Here is a 20,487-nt window from a genome sequence, read left to right as displayed (position 1 = left end):
AGTTAATGCATTGCACAAGGCATTATTGGCTTAATCATGGTTTGCTAAATATCCACAATAGCTAATGATGCTGAACTGTGGCCCAGTATGACTCGCCAAACCATTTTTGCCAATGCTAAGCATATACAGTAAAGAAAACAATTTGATTATATAAAAAAGACCATGGAAACTGATTTAGGGGTGGCCCAAACTATGGTCTTCCAGGGTAGGGATCTTTGGATCATCTCAGAGAAACAGCTGCCCAACATTTGAGTTTAAAACCTCCAGTCATGACTCCAGGAGGCAGCCTGGTTGGGGTAGATTTGGAGGAGGGGGTTATCTTGCAAAGAACAAAAGAAATTTGCTTGTAATTGTTTAAAATCATACTTCTCTACAGTTGTTTTTGTATACAGATATTATTGCTTATATGCCTTCGGTTGTATGCATACCCATGGAATGTTTGCCTTTTGCAAAGGCTGTCCAGGCATAGATGTGTAATGTTACTTCTTTATCTTTGCCACAGTGACAGAGAGGCTCAGCTTGAAGGTATAACAATTAAAGCCTTGGCACTTCCCCTATTTCAAAACAGTGCCTGTAGGGTCTTTACACTTTGAATGATTCTTGTGATTTCCTTTCTCTTATCTTGTACCCTTATCCTATGGAAAATCATTCTTTCTGAGCACGGGGTCTTCTACTGGTGTTTATACATGCTTAATCTATTTTTGATCAATATCTACAGTATGTCATCTTGGGGCTTTGCTGATATCTGGATGCATAAGATTAATCACTCGCAGTAGAAAAATACAACAATTGTTGAATCCTCTCCAAATGTGAGTTTTTCACCACAGCTTTAACATGCCATATGAATGCATTCCATTTGATTGATTTGTAATGCAAGGTTTTTTTTAAAAAACAACCATGAATGGATTGATTCAAGGGTGTTCTACAAACCCAGCCTCACTGAGTAGTTTGAGGAAGCAAATGAGATAATGTCATGATTTAAAGTCCTCAGAAAAATAATACGAAACAAACTTTATATATTTACATTATTTTCTGCTATACTTTCAAAAGCATACATAAGACTCCAACATGATTATGAATATTATCACAATGTTAGACAACAGAACCCCTTTCCCACATCTCCTACAGCAGAAGGACAATGCAGAAATAAATCCGGAGATTTTAAAGATAAATAGCACTTTCTTTATATTTCTTTGACTATAAAATATATCACATAATCATTTAGGATGATACTTCTCAGAGTTAGTTTTCTGTAATTCTGAAATGATTTCTTGCCCTTCTTGGTAGCTGGCATGCAATAATAATAATAATAATAATAATAATAATAATAATAATAATAATAATAATAATAATAACAACAACAACAACAACAACAACCTACTCAGAACTGCCTACATACTCAGATGCTAACTTAATAGCTCTTACGTCTTTGGTTAAGACTTGAACTGTTAAATTTTTACCAGTCCCAGACTGTGAATCAGATTGAAGATTAAATCAATAGTAATAATAATAATAGTAATAATAATAATACCAATAATACCAATAATAATAATAGCAGCAGCAGCAGCAGCTTTAAATACAGAAAGTGCCAGGTTTGATTTCTCTCACTTTGAATTTTTCCAGAAATTCCACTTGGTTGGAGGGGAAAAAAAATAAGTGAAAAAGAATCACTACTGCTCCAAGTTGAACCCAAAGGACAAATAATAATATACATTTTAAATTTGTATAAATCAATATAAATTTAATAAATAACCTGACTCCCGAGTAAAGAAATAACACAACAGTGAGTCTAATTAAACTACACACACATATTCATGGATTCCGCAGGAGTAGAGGTTGATTCAATAGTCATGATCTCCTGGATGCTCAACGAACGCAGCTTTCCTTTGCCTGCGCTTGGAGAAAACTTTAAAAGCTATTCCAATCCTGAACAGAAAATCAGGAAGACCCTGGATTCACATTCGGCAAGGAGAAAAGAGACGGGCGCTTCGGGTCGCCTGAATCCGCGAACTAGATCCGCGAAGCAGCCCCTGACGAGACAAGAGAATCTTAAGTCTCCCGCACAAAGGTCTTTCTTGCGAGGGGTGAAACGGTAAAGGGAGGAGGGGTGGGGTGGGGGGAATAGGGGAAGTTCGGTGCTTATGCCACACAAGATCCTTTCAGACAGCATTTTATGTGTTTTTGCATTAAGACCCCCCCAAAATTGAAGAGTACAGTTTGTACGAGAGACGCTCCCAGGGAAAACCACACAGACGGAACATGCACTGTATAAAGGAGGCAAGCATCCGGCCACATCCTTCCATCTACCACTGCCGCTTCCAGCCGACGCCCGATGCCTCCCCCTTGCTCTGCCTCTCCCCTCGACACTTCGCCGAAGTCGGAAGACTCTGGAAAAGAAGGCGCTCAACTCTAGCGAGAACTACCAGTCACACACACACACACACACACACACACACCTCAAGCACCCTTCGCGACGCCTGACACCGCAGCTTCTTCCTTCCTAGTCTCGGAAAGCATGCTCAGCAAATTCCCCTTGCATGACGGAGGGGAGAGAAGCTCAAAATCCGAATCCGCTTGCAACGGATTCGGATCCGAAAAGCCTCCCTCCGAATCTGCCCAGCCAGCACGAGCAGCAGAAGCCATGTCTAGCGGTCTCCGCCTGTGCCCCACTGCCCGCTCCGCTCCGCCCCCCCCCCCAAAAAAAGCCAGCAAAACAACCGAAGCAAATCTCCTCCGCTCTTACCTAAGCATTTACAAGGAATGTGGGGGAAGAGAAGCAACTTTTACGCAGCGCTCCCCGACAGAGAGAGAGGGAGGGAGGGAGGGAGGGAGGCAGAAAAGGTTGGCCGGACGCACCGAGTCGCCGCCTGCAGCCTGCAGCCGCGCCTGCAGCATTGTTCCCACTTCCAGAGTGCAAACAAGGACTACTGTATAATAACCGATGCTCAGTGCATTGTGGGAAGCCGAGCTTTGAAACGGGAGAAAAATGGAAAGATGCGCCCCCTAGTGGGAATCCAGACGGGGATGCGGGGCAAAGGTAGCGCAAGTATCATAGGTGATGGGCGAAGGACGTTTCCACTTGGAAAATTCCTGAGCTTTTTAGGTGCCCGTTTTCCTGGCCCAGGAAACGAAGCAGAAAGGCAGCTTGTACTCATCTTTTAGGACAAATACATTTATCATCAGATAATTTTGGAGGACTGTTAACAGTACTCACAATAGCTTATCTAATACATCATAATACATGCCTTAGTTACTAAAATATCTGAAATATAAAAAGTGTTTTTATGGCAAGTCAAATCGCTGGTCTGATCTATTTCAGCTAGATGTTTTTACTCTAACTAAGCAGAAATTCTCCAGGACATAAAGCAGAATCATTCCTGTATGACATCAAATGGGAGAAATCAAGGACAGTCCCCAGGGGAGGAATTATAAGACAAATGAGACAGGACAATTTAGGGGCTGAGCGCAGGCCCTGCTTGCGGATGATCCCAGATTCAGTGTTTGGCACTTCTCCCTAAAAATATAATCACTGATGATTCAGATTTGATTTGTACAGGGATGTCATGATTTCTACTCAAACCGTTGTTAATTATGTGACAATATCCAATCTAGTCCATTCTTAAATAGGAGATATTAGTAAGCTAAGAAAAAACTTATATTTTTAGAACACCTCCCCTCCAAACTCAATGATATATTTATAAATCATCATTTCTCACTATGGGGAGAAACAAAGGAATTAGTACAATGGAATACTAATTAAATTGTAAGAGGGACAGAAAAATGGATGGAAAGAAGAATTCAACAGAACATTTTGCAAATTGTTACAGTATGGCTAATTGAAGCTCCAGAGAAGATCACTTCCATTTATGGGAATAATGATTTGTTTCCCTAAATCATATTCCTTCTAATCTGAATCAACTCCCATTAGGTATTTGGAATGCTAAAATAAATCTGTTACAGAAGTTAATGGTAAGAGATAGTCAGCAATTATGATTATTATTAATATCAAGAACTGGTCTGATTAATACTGGGACAGGAAGGATGTTAGAAACAACCAGGAAATCCCACCTCTGAATGTTAAATTTTGAAACTGAAACACATCTCAAACAAACGCTGTGAAAAACCATAGTCATGATATATCCAGGAAAACAACTATCGGTATGGAATAGAACTTGACTTCAAGACTGCATTTATACCCTATCCTTCTAGAAACTCAAGGTAGCATTCATTATTTATAACATTGTAAATTTTCAATGTTGTTGTTGCAAAAATAAACCTGTGAAACAGAGTAGGTTGAGAAACAGAGCCATTGGCCTACAGTTATTCAGTGAGCTCAGTAGCCAACTATGGAATGGAACATGGGTCTTTTGGTCCAGCACCAGAATCACTAGATTTCCTAAGATTATAGGACTGTGTTTTTAATTCTACTTGTGAGGAATGGTAGTCACCTAACAGTTGGGTTGGCAATATATAAACCAGGATAGTCATTTAATACTGTTGTATCTTTAAGGGAATGTTGTAATTGTGATTGGCTGAGACTCCTCCAACGGCCATAAGATGGAGCCAGAAACCTGGTTTGTTCTTTTTGCATTTCCTTCGCTTCCCTTTTGCCTGAACATCATTCTGCTTGAATTGCTGTGAGTCTTACAACTGTTCGCAAACTCTGTTTACTGAACTTTGTTTATGATACTGGTAAAGAAAAGGACTTCATTTTTGGATTATCCCTGGATTGATTGTTTTGAATACTAACTGCTTTAACCGTCTATGATTTGGACTGTTTGTTGGACTTTATTTACCCATTTACTGGAAGTAAAACTTACATTTTACTATTCAGTGTATCTGTGTGCTGGTTGTGTGTTAGTCATCACCACTCTGATTCCCTGAGTGCACTCATTCTCTTAATGGGGAATACCTCAACACTGATTTTGGGCCCAGCCTCAGATAACTGAGAGTTAGTGTGAATACACAGTACCATATACAAACAGCTGTCTACTGTTTAATTGTGGGTTACTGTCCTGGTAAAGCTGGCACAAGACACGTCAACAAGTCTATCACTGATAATCCGGTTGGATGGAACAAACTATGTTTCCTGGTCTATGAAGTGCAGTCTACTTCTACGTAGGGAAGGGTTATGGGCTGCAGTTCAGGATCCACCAGATGTAAATGCTTGGGATCCAAATGATGAGGATGATGCCAAAAAGTTAGCTGACTTTAAACGGAACAATGAACGAGCTCTTTGTACAATTGGACTAACACTGAGTGACCAGCAGCTAGTCCATATTCGTGGAGAAGAGTCTGCTGCTAGGTGTTGGGAGAATTTGAAGAGGATTTATGTTTGTGACAGTGTAGGTGCACATATACATCTTACACGTAAACTGTTTAGAGCACATCTGAAAGGTGGAGATATGTTAGCTCATTTAAACTTCGTGAAAAGAACTTTTCAAGAGCTACATGAAAAGGAAGTGATATTTTCAGAGCTGCATCAGGTTTACATCATTCTTCCCTCACTGGATGAAAGTTATGATGATTACGTATCTTCACTGGAAGTCCTGACCTGAAATGAACTGACATTGACTGACATAACCGGACAATTGTTAGAAGAGGCAAGAAGGCAGGATAGAGACTAACTGAGAGAGAAACAACCACAAGAAGAGGATTTGTTTTCAACTGCCTATACTGTTAGGAGATGTTTTTCTTGTGGGGCTAGGGGACATATAGATAGATTCTGTAAGAAGGGCAAATGACAGAATATTGGTAATCACCAGAAGGCTAAGAAGAATGTTAGTTTAGCTATGTCTAGCAATTCAACTGTAAACCATGATTTGTGGGTAGTTGATAGTGGAGCATCGCAGTGCATTACTAGAAATAGAGAGAGGTTTATAAAGATGTCCATGAGTAAGCAACATGTATCATTGGGAAATGGATGGAAGATGAAAGCATCTGGTGAAGGTACTGCATATTGTTCATGTATAAATGAGCATTTACCTATGTTGTACGTACCTAAACTGAAATTTAATTTGGTATCAGTAAGAGCTTTAGTTAATATTGGTTATGTAGTAACCTTTAGGGGAGATAACTGAAAGAGGATAAAAGTGTTACTGCTACTTTAGAGAATGATTTATATGTGATACATGATGACCAGTTGCAGATGGCTAACTCGGTTTATAACAATGTTAAGCCACATGACGAATGTATACATTTACTGCATAGACATCTGGGGCACATTAGTTTCAAAATGCTGAAACTGTTAAATTGTCAGAGGGAGTAAAAACAAAACCCTGTAGCAAGTACTTGAAACTGTCATGCCTGTAATCAGGAGAAAAGCAAGGTTACTCCTGCAAACAGACTGAATGGGTTTAAGACCAAAGAACCTTTAGAGGTTGTTTTTGCTGACATAATTGGTCCTAAGAAACCCAGTTTGGGAGGTGCCTGCTATGTTTTGAGTATAATGGACCATTACTCACGGTACGGTTTCTGCTATCTAATGAAAAACAAAACAGAAACGTTCCAACATTTCTTTAACTGGCTAAGATTTGCTGAAAGGAAAATGAGACATAGGGTAATTACCCTAGTTACAGATAACGGGACTGAGTTTATTAACACTAGATTCCAAACGATGTTGAAATTGGCTGGTGTCAAGCATAAGTGTTCTGTCCCTTACAGGCCACAACATAACTCATTTATAGAATGAAGGGGGCAAACGTTACAAGCCATGGCACTATGGCACTATGTTATCCAATTCAGATTTGCCTGAAGCACTGTGGGGTGAAGCCATAATGTGTGCCAACCATGTGTTAAACAATGTGGTGAACACAACAACTGGTGAATTGACATTCACTCATTGGCATGGCAGAAAACCAAATTTAAGTTATCTACACACATCTGGAGCTCCAGCATGGGTGCATATTCCCTCACAAGTAAGACTGAAAGGGCAACATAGAGCTAGGATATTATTTTTCGTAGGTTACGAGGCCAATCATAGATTGTTTAGATTCTGGGCTCCAGGCACAGCTAATGTTTACTGTAGTGCTAGTGCTAAATTTCTTGAGCATGTTGGGTGGCATAAACTAGAACAGGAATCCAACAATGATGTTGTTATCAACACCCAAGTAGTCCCTAACAATGAGATAGTTAAACCATCAATAGCCATTAAAAAGGAAGAACAGGCACAGGAGGAGGTAGAAGAACAGGAGCAGGTGGAACAGGAGAGTCCACCAGTAAGCCCTGAGTTGCCTAGACGTTCAACCCATGTAACACGACCACCAGATAGATATCAGGCTAGTATAGCATGCCAAGTAAATATAGTTCCTACTAACTATAATGAACTGAAACTGTATCCTGCTAAGGATCAGGCTGCTTGGCAGGAAGCAATGGATAAGGAACTGAAATCCTTACAAAGGTTGGAGGTATATGAAAATGTCAGGTTACCACCAGGTAAGCATGCCATAGGGTGTAAGTGGATTTATAAAATTAAGACAGGTATGGATGGGACTGTTACCCATAAAGCCAGGTTAGTAGCACAAGGGTTCAATCAGTCAGCCAACGACTACGATGAGGTGTTTGCACCTAGTCTGAAGGCTACCACATTATGAGCAGCATTAGTGTGGGTAGCTAAGAAGAAATAAACCATTTAGATGTTGAGACAGCATATCTACATGCACCGTTGCAACATACTATATATTTAAAAAAAGCCTTTGGGGATAAAAACTGATAACAAAACCGATTGCTAGAGATTAAAAAAGAGTCTTTATGGCTTGAATCAATCAGCTATGAATGGAACCAGTGCATAGTAAAGGAATTAACAAAGATAGGTTTTGTAGCTGACATGGCTGATCCATGTTTATTCAAAAAGGAAAGAGATGGTGTAATTTCATTGTTGCTATTGTTCACTGATGACATAGCATTAATCAAAACTGAGCAAGAAGCTACTGGGATTATTTCACTGTTAGAGAAGAAATTTAAAATCAAACATTTAGGTGAGATTAAACAGTATCTTGGTTTGAAAATAGATAAAACTAAGGGAGGCTGCAAAATCTCACAGGCAGATAAAATTAGCCAGTTACTGAAGAACTTTAAAATGGAACTTTGTAAACTGGCTAAGACACCAATGAGCCAGGAGTTTAGCCGCAGTGATGTGCAAAGTCCTGTTTTTGATAAAGACATTTATCAATCATTAATTGGTAGCTTATCCTATTTTAGTAATTGGTCTAGGCCAGACATAGCATATAGTGTCAACCAATTAGCCAGTTTTAACGCTGAGCCTACTGAAAGGCACTGGCAAGCTGCAAAGCGTGTGTTGAGATATCTTAAACAAATGATGCATTATGCATTATATTTAGAGCCTAAGGATGAACTAAGTTTAACTGCATATGCCGATGCAAGTTTAGCTACAGATGTACCTACACGTAAATCAACATCAGGTACTGTAGTGTTATTAGGAAAGTTGTTAATTAGATGGTGGTCTATTCGCCAAAAACATCTAAGCTTATCAACAATGGAGGCTGAATTCTCACATTTGTCTCTATTATGTACGGACTTAGTATGTTATAAACAACTAATGATAGACATGGGAAGTAATGTAAAGGAACCTATTGTTGTGTATGGAGACAACCAATCAGCAATTCAGATGGCTTCCAATCTCACTGTAAAGACAAGATCAAAACACACTGATCTACAATATCTGAATGTGAGACAATGTGTTCAAAGTAAAATGATTAAACTGTAGTACTGCATGTCAGATAATAACATTGCAGATCATTTTATGAAAGCCCGAGCAATGTAAAACATAAGGCTTGCTGTGAGGGATATGAACTTAAACTGTAAGATTTTATATATTGTCCTACCCAAAGGGGAGAATGTTAGGAATGATAGTCACCTAACAGTTGGGTTGGCAATATATAAACCAGGATAGTCATTTAATACTGTTGTATCTTAAGAGAATGTTGTAATTGTGATTGGCTGAGGTTCCTCCAATGGCCATGAGATGGAGCCAGAAACCTGGTTTGTTCTTTTTGCATTTCCTTTGCTTCCCTTTTGCCTGAACATCATTCTGCTTGAATTGCTGTGAGTCTTGCAACTGTTCGCAAACTCTGTTTACTGAACTTTGTTTATGATACTGGTCTCTTCAACTCTGTTAATCTGTAACCAGCTCAATGCCACTGAGATCCAGCTGCCAATAAGCAACAAAATGTTTTGCAAAGAAAAGATAGACCTCTCTATATTCCAGGCACAGTCTGTCTGCTGCTTTTCTTTCTGCACTGGTAATCGGAGAGCATCCTCCATTGAGGCCATAAGCTGCTTCAAGTACTTTGATGCAAGTCATGCATGGCAAGAGCTGCAGCCAAATATGATCTTCTGGATCAGGTCTTCAGAAAGCATCAAATGCTGAAGCCATGAAGCTGGCCCAGCATCACTATCCAGGCTGGGAGGAGAATATGGAAGTCCACAACACTCTGGCAAAACTTCTAATGTACTTGAAAAGTTCTTAAAAATGTACTGCTCTGAAAGTAACGTATGTTGAACTGTATACCACAGTCAAATAACTGAAGTTGACTACAGAAAATATTTTTTATTACATTTTGTGTTATAAGCTCTTTTATAGCAATAGCATTTAGACTTATATACCGCTTCACAATGCTTTACAGCCCTCTGTAAGTGGTTTACAGAGTCAGTATATTGCCCCCAACAATCTGGGTCCTCATTTTATCCACCCAGGATGGAAGGCTGAGTTAACCTTGAGCCTGGTGAGATTTGAACTGCCAAACTGCAGGCAGGCAGAGGCAGCAGAAATAGCCTGCAGTACTGCACTCTAACCACTGCACCACCGTAGCTCAAAATTATGATAATTTTATGTCATAAAATGTTTTATAAAATTTGTCAAATTTCAATTCCATGGGATTCATGGCTCCCAGATTTTGAACACAACCTGTAAGTTATTTGAGTTGCATTGATTCAAAAATTGTTGCCCTATGATAGACCGTTTTGCCCAGTTAAAGGTTATGGGAACAGGAGTTTTAATAATGCATACATTTTGCAGTCATAGAATGATCAACTGCTCAAAAAGCAAACTCATATTTCTTTCCTGCAGTCAAGATGTACTTATGGTTTAAGTGAGCTTAAGAATGTATTTGCATAGAATGTTTTCTCTTTTTAATCATGGCTAGCAAACTGTTTTTTAAAAGATATTAGGAATTTAGACCCAGATGTCAAATATGGAATGGCAACTGAGAGGAATGAAAATTGTTAAATGTGTATTTCATAATCAAAATCTCATGGATTTCTGAAAAAGGGAGGGGAGGGGACAGGGGAGACCAGTCTGTTTACCTCTGGTCTGCTTCTGGCCATGAGAGCTGTCAAGGCCATTAGCCATGATACTTTATATTGAAGCTCCATATACAGGTGTAGTACATTTGTGAAACATTCATTTTTAATTAAAGGAGACTAAACTCATTCCACCTACTTGCACACATCTCTCTCTAACCACATGGATCCACCAATTGTTGGAAATAATATATACATCTAACGATTACCTTTGGATCTGTTATGCTTCTGGTGCAATCAATCATTTACTCCAGGTGCTGCCAGATTCTATGTCATTTTGGTTGAAACATATAGATATTGCTCAAACACAACGTGAGATCTACAAATGACAAGAAGCTATGAAGCAGTGAAACACTGGCATTTCTAGACTGGAAATAGTGAAATTGAATTTTTTGTTAATTTTATTCTTCTTGCTCCTAGGCCAGTGCCTGAATTGGGTTTATGAGAAGTTGTTTTGAAGAAGTTGCCATTTAATCATTTGTCAGGGTGACAAAGCAATTAGTTACTATTTCCTTCCCTGTGAGGGTTTGTTGATTGTTAAATTTCCAAACTTTTTGAAATACAGAAGAGTGATGTTTTGTAACACCCACGGGGTGATTGATGGTGCAAAAGATGAAGGCTAGGGCATCTGTTGTTGCTATTATTAAGAATAATAATTTTTGAAAGGAATCCTTTCTTTTGTTGATCCCTAATAATGGATTACAGCTCCTTCCCTGCATGTTTTCAAAGTAAATGATTTATTTACTGGTGTATTAAAATGTATAGGCTATTTTTCAAGCCAAAGTTTCTCTAAAGAACCATATTAGAAACTAAAATGCAAATAATAAAATTAAGCGGCATAATAACAAGAAGAAATTCAATCTACCACAGGGCAAAAACATAGTTTAATCAACAGGAGCAAATTTGTCAACAGGAAATAGTCTTCAGAATAAGACAGCTTTTCAGCAGTTTCCTCTTGTAGCTCCCACGTGGACAGGGCCAGTATTTGGAGGCATTTGGGGATGCATTAACCTTTGTGGGTGCTGAAGGCATCTTGTTGCCTGGAGTCAGCCTATGTGAGTTAGCCTTCCATATACACCCACACTGTATATCAGACATTAACATGATTGAGCGAGTTCAGAGGTATTTCTCAAGAAGAGTACTCCACTCCTCTACTCACAATAGAATTCCCTATGCCTCCAGGATTGAAATTTTGGGCTTGGACAATCTGGAACTGCACCGCTTGTGGTCCGATCTAAGCACAGTACACAAAATTGTCTGCTACAACGTCTTGCCTGTAAATGACTTCTTCAGCTTCAATCACAATAATACACGGGCAAACAATCCATACAAACTCAAGGTAAACCGTTCCAAACTCAATTGCAGAAAATACGACTTCAGCAACAGAGTGGTCAATGCTTGGAATGCTCTGCCCGACTACGTTGTTACAGCCTCAAACCCTCACAGTTTCAATCTCAAACTGTCTACCTTGGACCTCACCCCATTCCTAAGAGGTCCTTAAAGTGGGCGTGCATGAGCGCACCAGCATGCCTACCGTCCCTGTCTCAATGTCCCCATTTATCTGTACTTACTTTCTTTGTTCATGTTTATGTTCATACCTATACTTCATGTTTATGTTCATAACTATACATTATACTTGTTATTTTGTACATGTTTGACAAACAAACAAATAAATAAGTAAATTTGTATAATAAATAAAAACAATAAATACATTTCATCCTCTAAAATCACACAGATACATATACACCAATCGATTGGCTTGCTTTCCTTAAATTTCCTATATTTTAAAGGGCAAAATGGGTTTTCCATCAAATCACCAGATACTGAAAAGGGACCAAGATGTCTGGTGACATCAGTTTAAGAAAGACTAAAAGTAAACATATGATGTTAAATTAGATAACTTTTCAGGTTAGATAACTTTTCTGAGACCCAGTCCCAGGGGGTCTCTGAATGGGATTTTTAAAGATGCAATTGCTTTTCCTCATCTCATACAATATGTTTAGGGAAGGATGTAGATAACATTGCCTTCCATTTGTCACTCTTAGGGAAGGAACAATGGGATTGTAGTATAAAAAGTTTTAATTTTCTCACTTCATCCTGCCAGTTTTTAATTTTCTCTTGTACCTACAAATGGAGAACAAAAAGGGAATTTAAATCCCTAAGCACATGTATTTTTTCACTGTATCCTTGTTTAAGTCTAGCAACAAGTAACATAATTTTATTAAGAGATGTCACATTAGAACTTTGGAAGACACAATAGAAGGGAAACTCTCAAGTTGACTTTCAGTCCTAATAACTACATGGACCGAGACATGTTTGGTTTATTCCTTCCTTTCTTTCTTCTGGGATACTATTTCTAACTTCTCAGTTTAGTCCAGTTTTTATGGTTGGTCTCCCAACCTCACAGTAATAATGCTGTATTTCGCCTCGAATAACTTCTTAGCTGGGCTGTAGGAGGCTATGGTATTGCATCAAAATACTGATAACATTAAATAAAATATAATATTCTCCTATTATATTATAATCATGTTATATTTTTAAGATTGTAGGTGTAATATTTACATGGAAGAATGTTGAAATAATTGTTAGAAATACTACCAGGCAGTGCTTTTTCCTTTCACCTGTGTAACTTTTCACACTTTCCTGTTTGGACACTTGGGCTTCTTTGAATATATAGATATATATTTATGTCCAATATGTGCCTATTGATGGCCAATTTGTCAGAGTTCCAGTCTTCCAGGAATTCTCTAGTATTTTAGGACTTGGTTTGGTCTAGGATAGTCACAGTTTCCCAGTTGAAACTATGGTTAAGCCTGTCCATGTGTTGTGAAATTAAAGAGTTTTCATCATATCTTCTGACAGCTACTTGGTGTTCATGGAGGTGTTCTGCTAGTCTTTTGCCTGTTTGTCTGTGTAGTGGCTGTTGCAGTCCTTAAATTGTATGCTGGAGGTGGTTCCTGTTTTTTCTTCAAAGACTCCTGGACAATGTATTTATGAAAATTTATATGGCCAATAAACTCATTCTTATTGACTCAGAACAACTTATAAACATCTGATATAAAACAAAAAAGCAATAACTCCCTCAAGCAACATCAGTTGATCAAATAAGCCACTTGATGAGCTCCATCTCACTCTGGGTTCCCCAGGCCCACTGGCAAAATCAGGTCTTTGGGTTTCTTGGTGGTTTCTGAGATGTTTTTGATGTAGGACAGTGTTATCTTTTTTTTATGGTCTGTGTTGGTTGTGCTAATTGGGTTGAGTGATCAGGCACTTTTTGATGACATTGCATGGTTATCTATTTTGTTGAAAAATTTTGAATAGAAGATCTGTTTCCTTTTTCTGTTATTCTGGGTTAATGCAATGTGTTTGTGCTCATCTGAATAGTGTTCTTATACAGCTTCTTTGGTGGGAAGTTGGGTTGCTTTAGTAGTGGAGTACTTGGTTGGTGTGGGTGATTTTTCAATACACCTGTGTTTCTAGTTTGCCATCGCTATCTCTGCTGATGAGGATGTCCAGGAATGGTAGCAAATTGTTATTTTATTCTTCCCTTATGAATTAAATTCCATTGAAGATGGTGTTGATGGTGTTGTGTGTTTTCTCTGGTTGATTTTTTTTATTATTATGGTGAAGGTGTCATCTACATACCTGATCCATATTTTGGGTTGTATACATGGGAGTACTAGCCAAACACACCAAGAATGAAACACAATTATGGATCATATCAACCTCTACCTAACCACATACTTTCAATGTGACAAACAAACTTATCAACAAAACAAAGGTACACCCATGGGATCCCCACTTTCAAGGCTCATAGTGGAGGTTATAATGCAACTGTCAGATGGTGCTCCATTCAAAATCCAAGAAAGAAATACTTAGACTCCATTAATTAGAGAAAAAATATCTTTTACTGAAAGTCAAGTGGTAGCAATAAAAGAATTCTGAATCTGAGAAAATGAGCGCGTAAATCACATATACAAAGTGATGGCAACATTCCCACCCCCAATAGTTCAATTGGCTCATCCAATTAAAAGTTGTGTATAGCATCCTGTGAGCATCTCCAGGTGGTGATGAGGCCTCTGTCCGTTAACCTTGACATATTTTGATAAAGTGTTGAGGCTGCGCATAGCATAGGATAGAAGCCTAAGCAAGAATCTTCCCCTCCCCAACTTATACAGTTCTGTTTTGTAACACCTCCAGCTCACTTCCCATAATCATGTCCCCCCTTCTCCCCCCGTTACTTATGACAGCCGAAAAATGCAAAGCAAAGGAAGAAAATCTTGAAGGCTGATAGCAACATCTAAAATCAATGCAATCCCACGCATACAATCCAAAATATGGATCAGGTATGTAGATATCAAAGGACTTTTGCCAAGAATAACATCCACCACTGACCTAAGGGTATCAGACTAACTAGCCACTAGGTAGGAGGATGCTGTATGTTTTTACCTTCCAACAATCACTACTGATCTTTCCAAGTTTGCCTATTTACTGAAGAAGTGCTATTAAGTCAGCAGTGTCTGGTTGCCTTTTGGCATAGTATGGAAAAAGGCAACCAAACTAGGAAACTTAACAAGAGAAAGCTGCGATTCGAAATCTCCTTTCAAAAATGGGCAGAATACTGCCAATAAAAATATTTTATTGTGTAGAAGTTCAATGATCTTCAGAACTATGGCAACTCAAGAGCAGACCAGGAATACTTTACGAGTTGACAATCCGTTTATGAAACAATTAGGAACTTCTCATTTAAACAAAAGGTTTTGATGGTAATTACAGTACAATGTCCTTGATCAAGGAATTTTCTAGAAGAAGCAGGGCTTTTATGTGGTAAAATGTTTCCTATTATCCTAGGCTGTTGAGAAGTACTGGTGTCACAAGGACATCCACTGAAGAGAGTGGGAGGAGGCTAAATCTCCTTAGGTAATTATTGCAAGTTATTGCAAATTGTCTTCCTCACTGCTACTGCCTCTTATGACTCTTTCGCCTTCTTCAAGTATGGAGTACTGTAAATGGCATTGTTATTTCAAGGCCATAAACCACTTTTTTTTGGGGGGGGGGGTGTTATAGACTGGTTTCTTTTCAGCTTAATATGCCTTTAGCACTGTTTTTTTTTAATGTGTCCTTTTCTAAAACAAACCTTTTTTTAAAATTGTTGTGGTCACCCAGAGACTTGGAAAAATGGGTAGTTATATAAATGTGATAAATAAATAAAAGTATCAGAGCCATGGTGGCACAGTGGTTAAAATGCAGTACTGCAGGCTACTTCTGCTGACTGCCAGCTGACTGCAATTTTGGTAGTTTGAATCTCACCAGCTCAAGATTGACTCAGCCTTCCATCCTTCCGAGGTGGGTAAAATGAGGATCCAGATTGTTGGGGGCAATAGGCTGACTAAGAAATAGCTGCATTTCTTAGCATTGGGAAAGAGAAAAAGAAAGAAAAGAAAAAGAGGGAAGAAATATTTTCCCCATTGTTTGAATTTTCAGAGACAAGACTTTTAAACTAGGCAGATATTTTAATCTGTTCACATTTTATTTTATCAAATACGCAATGGATAGATTCATAACTTATAAAAAATCAAACAAATTATATTTTTGCAGCTTAGTCCAGACCAAGCAAAATCATGATTATTTTTTAACAGAATCTGCACATAAAACTCAAAGAGAAATTTAGTGGCAAAAGTAATGATTAACTCTGGAATGCACATAATTGACTGAGAAAAATGAAGAAATGGCCAATTGTATGGCTTTTAAAGAATATTCTTGAGTCTGTAGCAGAAAAAAGAATCAAGGTTGGGTTGTGGGAAGACAACTAAACTACAAGAGCAGTCTGAGCAGTCTGTTTGTTAATTTCTTGTTTAAAAAAAGTATTGAGATGCTTAATGAGATTTTTTAATGAACTTGTTTATACAGCATAGTCATCTCTTTTGGGATAAATTGTACAGTTTCTGTCTGCCCGGAAGGATTTCCTAGAATATAAATATATCTACATTTATTTTAATTGTACCCCTTGAAAATAGTACTTATTCTATTTATTTATTTATCCCCCTAACACTCATTCATATAATAAAACATTGAAATTTCCTAACTATAAAATCAGTATAAAATACTCACTTAAGACCTAGTGGCATGAAGCTGTTACACCACACACACCTGGGACAAAATAGGCAGTATTCTTTTCAACCATCAAGTACTTGGTAAAAGGCTCTTCTGCAGGTAGCAAGAAGGGAACTTTTCTTACATCAACATCAAGTGGAAGCCTTGGGGAAGTTATGGAGAAAGAATGCCTTTGTTTTGTCTTGTACCTCCCCCCCAAAAAAAAATCTGGAAAAAGAGAATCAGCGACAAACCTTGCCTCATCACATATTGCAGGAAGGAAAGATTCTATTGAGATCCGATCATAAAAACTGCAGATCAGAGTCAAGAAGAGCATTATAAATGATAAATAGCACTTGGAATGCTACCTGAAAACTTATTGGTAGCCAATGCAGTTTTCAGATAATGTCTGTAATAATAACTGCTAAAGCAAGACCAGCTCCATCAGCATTCAGGTAGTTGCACTTTTCTAAGCAGCAGACACAAGTAATGACAGTAACCCAGTGTGAAATAATGAGTGACAGTTGTCACAGCACAGGGTGCAACTCTTTCCAGCAAGAGCCATGAATTCAAATGTATCTTCAGATTCTGGACCAGTTCCTCTGGGAAAGCATGACATTGCTATCACTATCCTTGAGAATAAAGGTGAATGGTTGGTTCCAGGTGCTTTTGGAATAAACAACTAATCTATTTCCCTGGGATTAAATCTAAGTTTGTTTTGTTCTATCCAGATCATAAGAGAATATTGGGTCAGCTACTCTACAGCATCTCCTGCTTGGCAGGAAGTACAGCAGTATGACTGGATCATCAGCATATTGGTGAAATCTCAACGAAAACTGACAGATGATCTACTGCATGATTTCATGAAGATATAAACAAGAAGAAGGAAAAAGAGAAATTCTTTGAAATGGCTAACAAGGATTCAACTTCTCTCTCTTCTACCAAATGGACTTGTTCACTCAGGAGGAAGCAGCCATGTTGCCATTCCTCAGTTGTTGCAGGAGGTCCAGAAGGCTACCATGACCATTGGTATTTTTTTTTAATTTTAAAATTTTATTTTTTAATATGATCATTGGTATTGATTACTATAGAGAGATCTATCAGGAGCAGAATGGCCACACTCCCTCAATCCTACCATGAGTCATCCACAAGACCAATGCTCTTTCAATTCGCTTAGAAGACCTTTGTAGACTGTGTTCAAACAAGATAGAATATGATTTGAGTACATGCAGTAATATCCTGGACATGTCATGCCCCTGTCAGAGTCTGAATCCAAGAAGGAAGCCGGACAGCTGACAAGGAATAGGAGTGTGGCTATGGAAAAGACTGGGGAAGGGCAAAGTCCGGCTGGGCAGAGTAGGGAGAGATAGAACAAGGGAGAGAAAGTTCAGAGGAAGAACCAGGCCCACCCCCTCTTCATTCTAGGGCATGCAGGGAGGAATGGAGAAGAGACCAACATGGGTTGCATGGCTTATGGGGGAGGAAAGAGCTCTGATTTCCTTCATTAGCTACAGCTGGGAAGACAGTTGACAAGAAAGGCAGGCTGCATGCAGCAGGTGGCTGGGAGCAAACATGACTTTATCCTGTGTTGTGGTGGCTTATCTGTGTTCCTGGTATCTTCCCAACCATGTGAGTTTTGCCTTGCCTTCAAGTCTGAAATTCTTGCTCCTGCCCTGCTAAACTAATTACTTCAGTTTGGCTTGTTTGGACTTTAAGTTACAGTTTGTGTCGACCATGTTTTGGACTTAATTTTCTGAAAATTAAGGGAACAGCCTTTTTCTCCAGCCAGAAGGTAACCTGGACATTAGGGTCAAAGTTGGAGATAATAAAGGGACTCTTATTATCTGACTGTGTTGCCTTTGTGCCACGCCCCGGGTCATCACAGGATGTTTCTCACTTGGGTTCATAACTTTTCATTTGAATTTAAGCATGTAAGCTACTGATTAATATTTTCATGTCACCTTGCCTTGTCCCTTTTCTGTGTCAGTACTTATCTCTTTGCATCATACATACATATTTTTGCTGCAAATTATAACTGCTTGCACTGTTTTTAAAAACGTTTCCTTTTTTATACTTGACCAGTGAATCATCGCAGCTGACATCTGCTGTTTTAAGATGTCCTCTCTCTGAATATTTTTGAGATTTTTGGTGGCAGTGGGGGATGTATTTTATTTTGTTCTGATTTCTGCTAGCAACTGAAAAATATTTTTAGTTTTTACAAAGTTCTAGAGTAAGGACAGTATATTATTCAAGAGAATAAAATACAGAGTCACATTTTTAGGGATACCAGATCTAGACTGGAAGAGTCTGGATAACCAATTGATGGCAACAAAGAGTTTGCAGTCTGCTCAATTTTTTGCTGCCCTGATCAGATAGCTAAACATCACAGATGGAGTTTGTTTTCTCCTAATCTGAGAATTCTGATTGGCGTTATAGCCTGGATATCATCGGTACCTGAAGAGACCATACAAATTCTTCCCATATTTTTTAAAATGAATCAGTGCAGCCTGCCTCAAATATTGTGATTTGTACTGTTTATCTGTGTCTGTGTGCCTTATGAAGTATAGCTACCAAATCTATATGGTCCTCATGTTATAGTAACCCTGAAGCTGGGGTCTCTGGCCAAAGATAATAACTGATGAGTGATCAGTAGGCAAAAGTGCTTAAAATGACTTAACAGAGGACTTAACAGATCCCAGATCTGACCTTGGGAAAGCCGAAAACAATGGCAATATCCACAAAGTACCCTAAATGTCATGTATCACTACACACATTGACCTTTAATTTCTTTAATTTTCTGCATCTAGGCTGCATCTCAAAATCAAAGTCCAACATCCTACTTTTTTGGACAGTGGGCACCTACTCAAACCACATTTTGGATAGAGAGGATCATTGATTTGGAAGAGGGGTAAAAGAGGCCATTTACATTAACATTGAGCAGCCCCTTCTCAACAGAGCGGGAGGGACAATTCCAGTTTACAACGCAGCCACTGCAACAGTTCCAAGAACATTCCACAAACAATTGCACTCTGATTCAGACAACCCTGAAGGCAAAGATAAACTCCCAAGTGGCCTCAAGAGCTCTCGGGAAAGTACCAATGACCAGATGACTACAAAGAAATACAATATTTCCACTCACCTACCCCCATCATCTGGTCAGAACTTATCCTTCCATCTCCCCACCATCCAGTTTCAACTGTCAGTACCTATATTTCCATCCCTCCACCCCATCATCATAATTGATGAAGCTTCTTGGATGAGAAGCAAAACATTTTGTTCTTCTTCCTCAAGGAAAAAATAGTCCAGTTGCCTTTTGAAAAAGCACCTTTTGAGACTGGTAGGTAGTAATTCAAGGGAAAAATTAAAGGTAGTAAAGGCTACAGGTAGGGGATATCAAATGTTCCTGCCTTTTGCAGAAGCATTCCCCATCCCAAGAGCCAGTTAGCCTGCCTGCTTTTAAAGATCTGGGGTTCCCCCCTCAAGTATGTTTTTTTCCAGGTATGTAGGAGTGGGTAACCTGCTGAGTAAGATTCTCTAGCACTTATATGTATCTATGCTGTTACTTTGCACTGTGACGAAAAAAAAGAATCTGAACAAGAAGATAAAAGATGGCACATGTTACAATAGATCAGGGGTGTCATACTTGATTTCATTGAGGGTTGCATCAGAGTGGTGTTTGACCTCAGGGGGCTGGGGTGGGCGTGGCCGGGGTGGGCGTGGCCAGCTCAACATCACTTGTGTTGGGGGCACATTTGGTGGCCAAGTACTAAGGCAGGACTTCCCTCAGACCCTCCCTCCCTCTCATTATAATCTCCTTCCTTCCTCCCTCACTCCCTTCCTTTTCCTTCCCTCTTCATTCTCCTTTCTTCTTCCTCCTCCTCCTTCCTTCTTTTTCTTTCCTCTTTCCCTTTCTCCTTTCCTGTCCCTTGGATATTCAGATGCAAAAAGGAAAACATTTATCCTATTGTTTTGTTTTTACTTTGTTTTGCTAGCCCTCTGCCAGCGAAAATGGACCTGCTGCCCTGAGCTCCATTTTATAGCAGAAGCACCATGGGCCAGTACTTTATTGTTTCC

General features: G+C 39.0%; 1 protein-coding gene across 4 annotated transcripts in view; it reads right to left on the bottom strand.

Moving 5' to 3' along the window:
• EXTL3 (exostosin like glycosyltransferase 3) overlaps positions 1 to 2,926 on the bottom strand; it is a 137,598-nt gene extending 134,672 nt beyond the window's left edge. Inside the window, exon 1 of one of the 4 annotated variants that reach the window (XM_087960224.1) lies at positions 2,857 to 2,926. The gene's annotated coding sequence lies outside the window, so the exon portion shown is untranslated. Of the gene's footprint in view, positions 1 to 2,743 lie in introns of all 4 variants that reach the window. The other 3 variants (XM_026671509.2, XM_087960235.1, XM_087960243.1) reach the window with 3 other exon arrangements.
• Between the last annotated feature and the right edge of the window lie 17,561 nt (positions 2,927 to 20,487).

This window comes from Notechis scutatus, chromosome 1, assembly GCF_049901735.1.
Source record: "Notechis scutatus isolate UNSWTSFEM ecotype Mainland chromosome 1, rNotScu1.2, whole genome shotgun sequence".
Lineage (NCBI taxonomy): Eukaryota > Metazoa > Chordata > Lepidosauria > Squamata > Elapidae > Notechis > Notechis scutatus.
The sequence above is the reverse complement of the archived record's forward strand: the minus strand, read 5'-3'. Positions and strand labels throughout refer to the sequence as shown.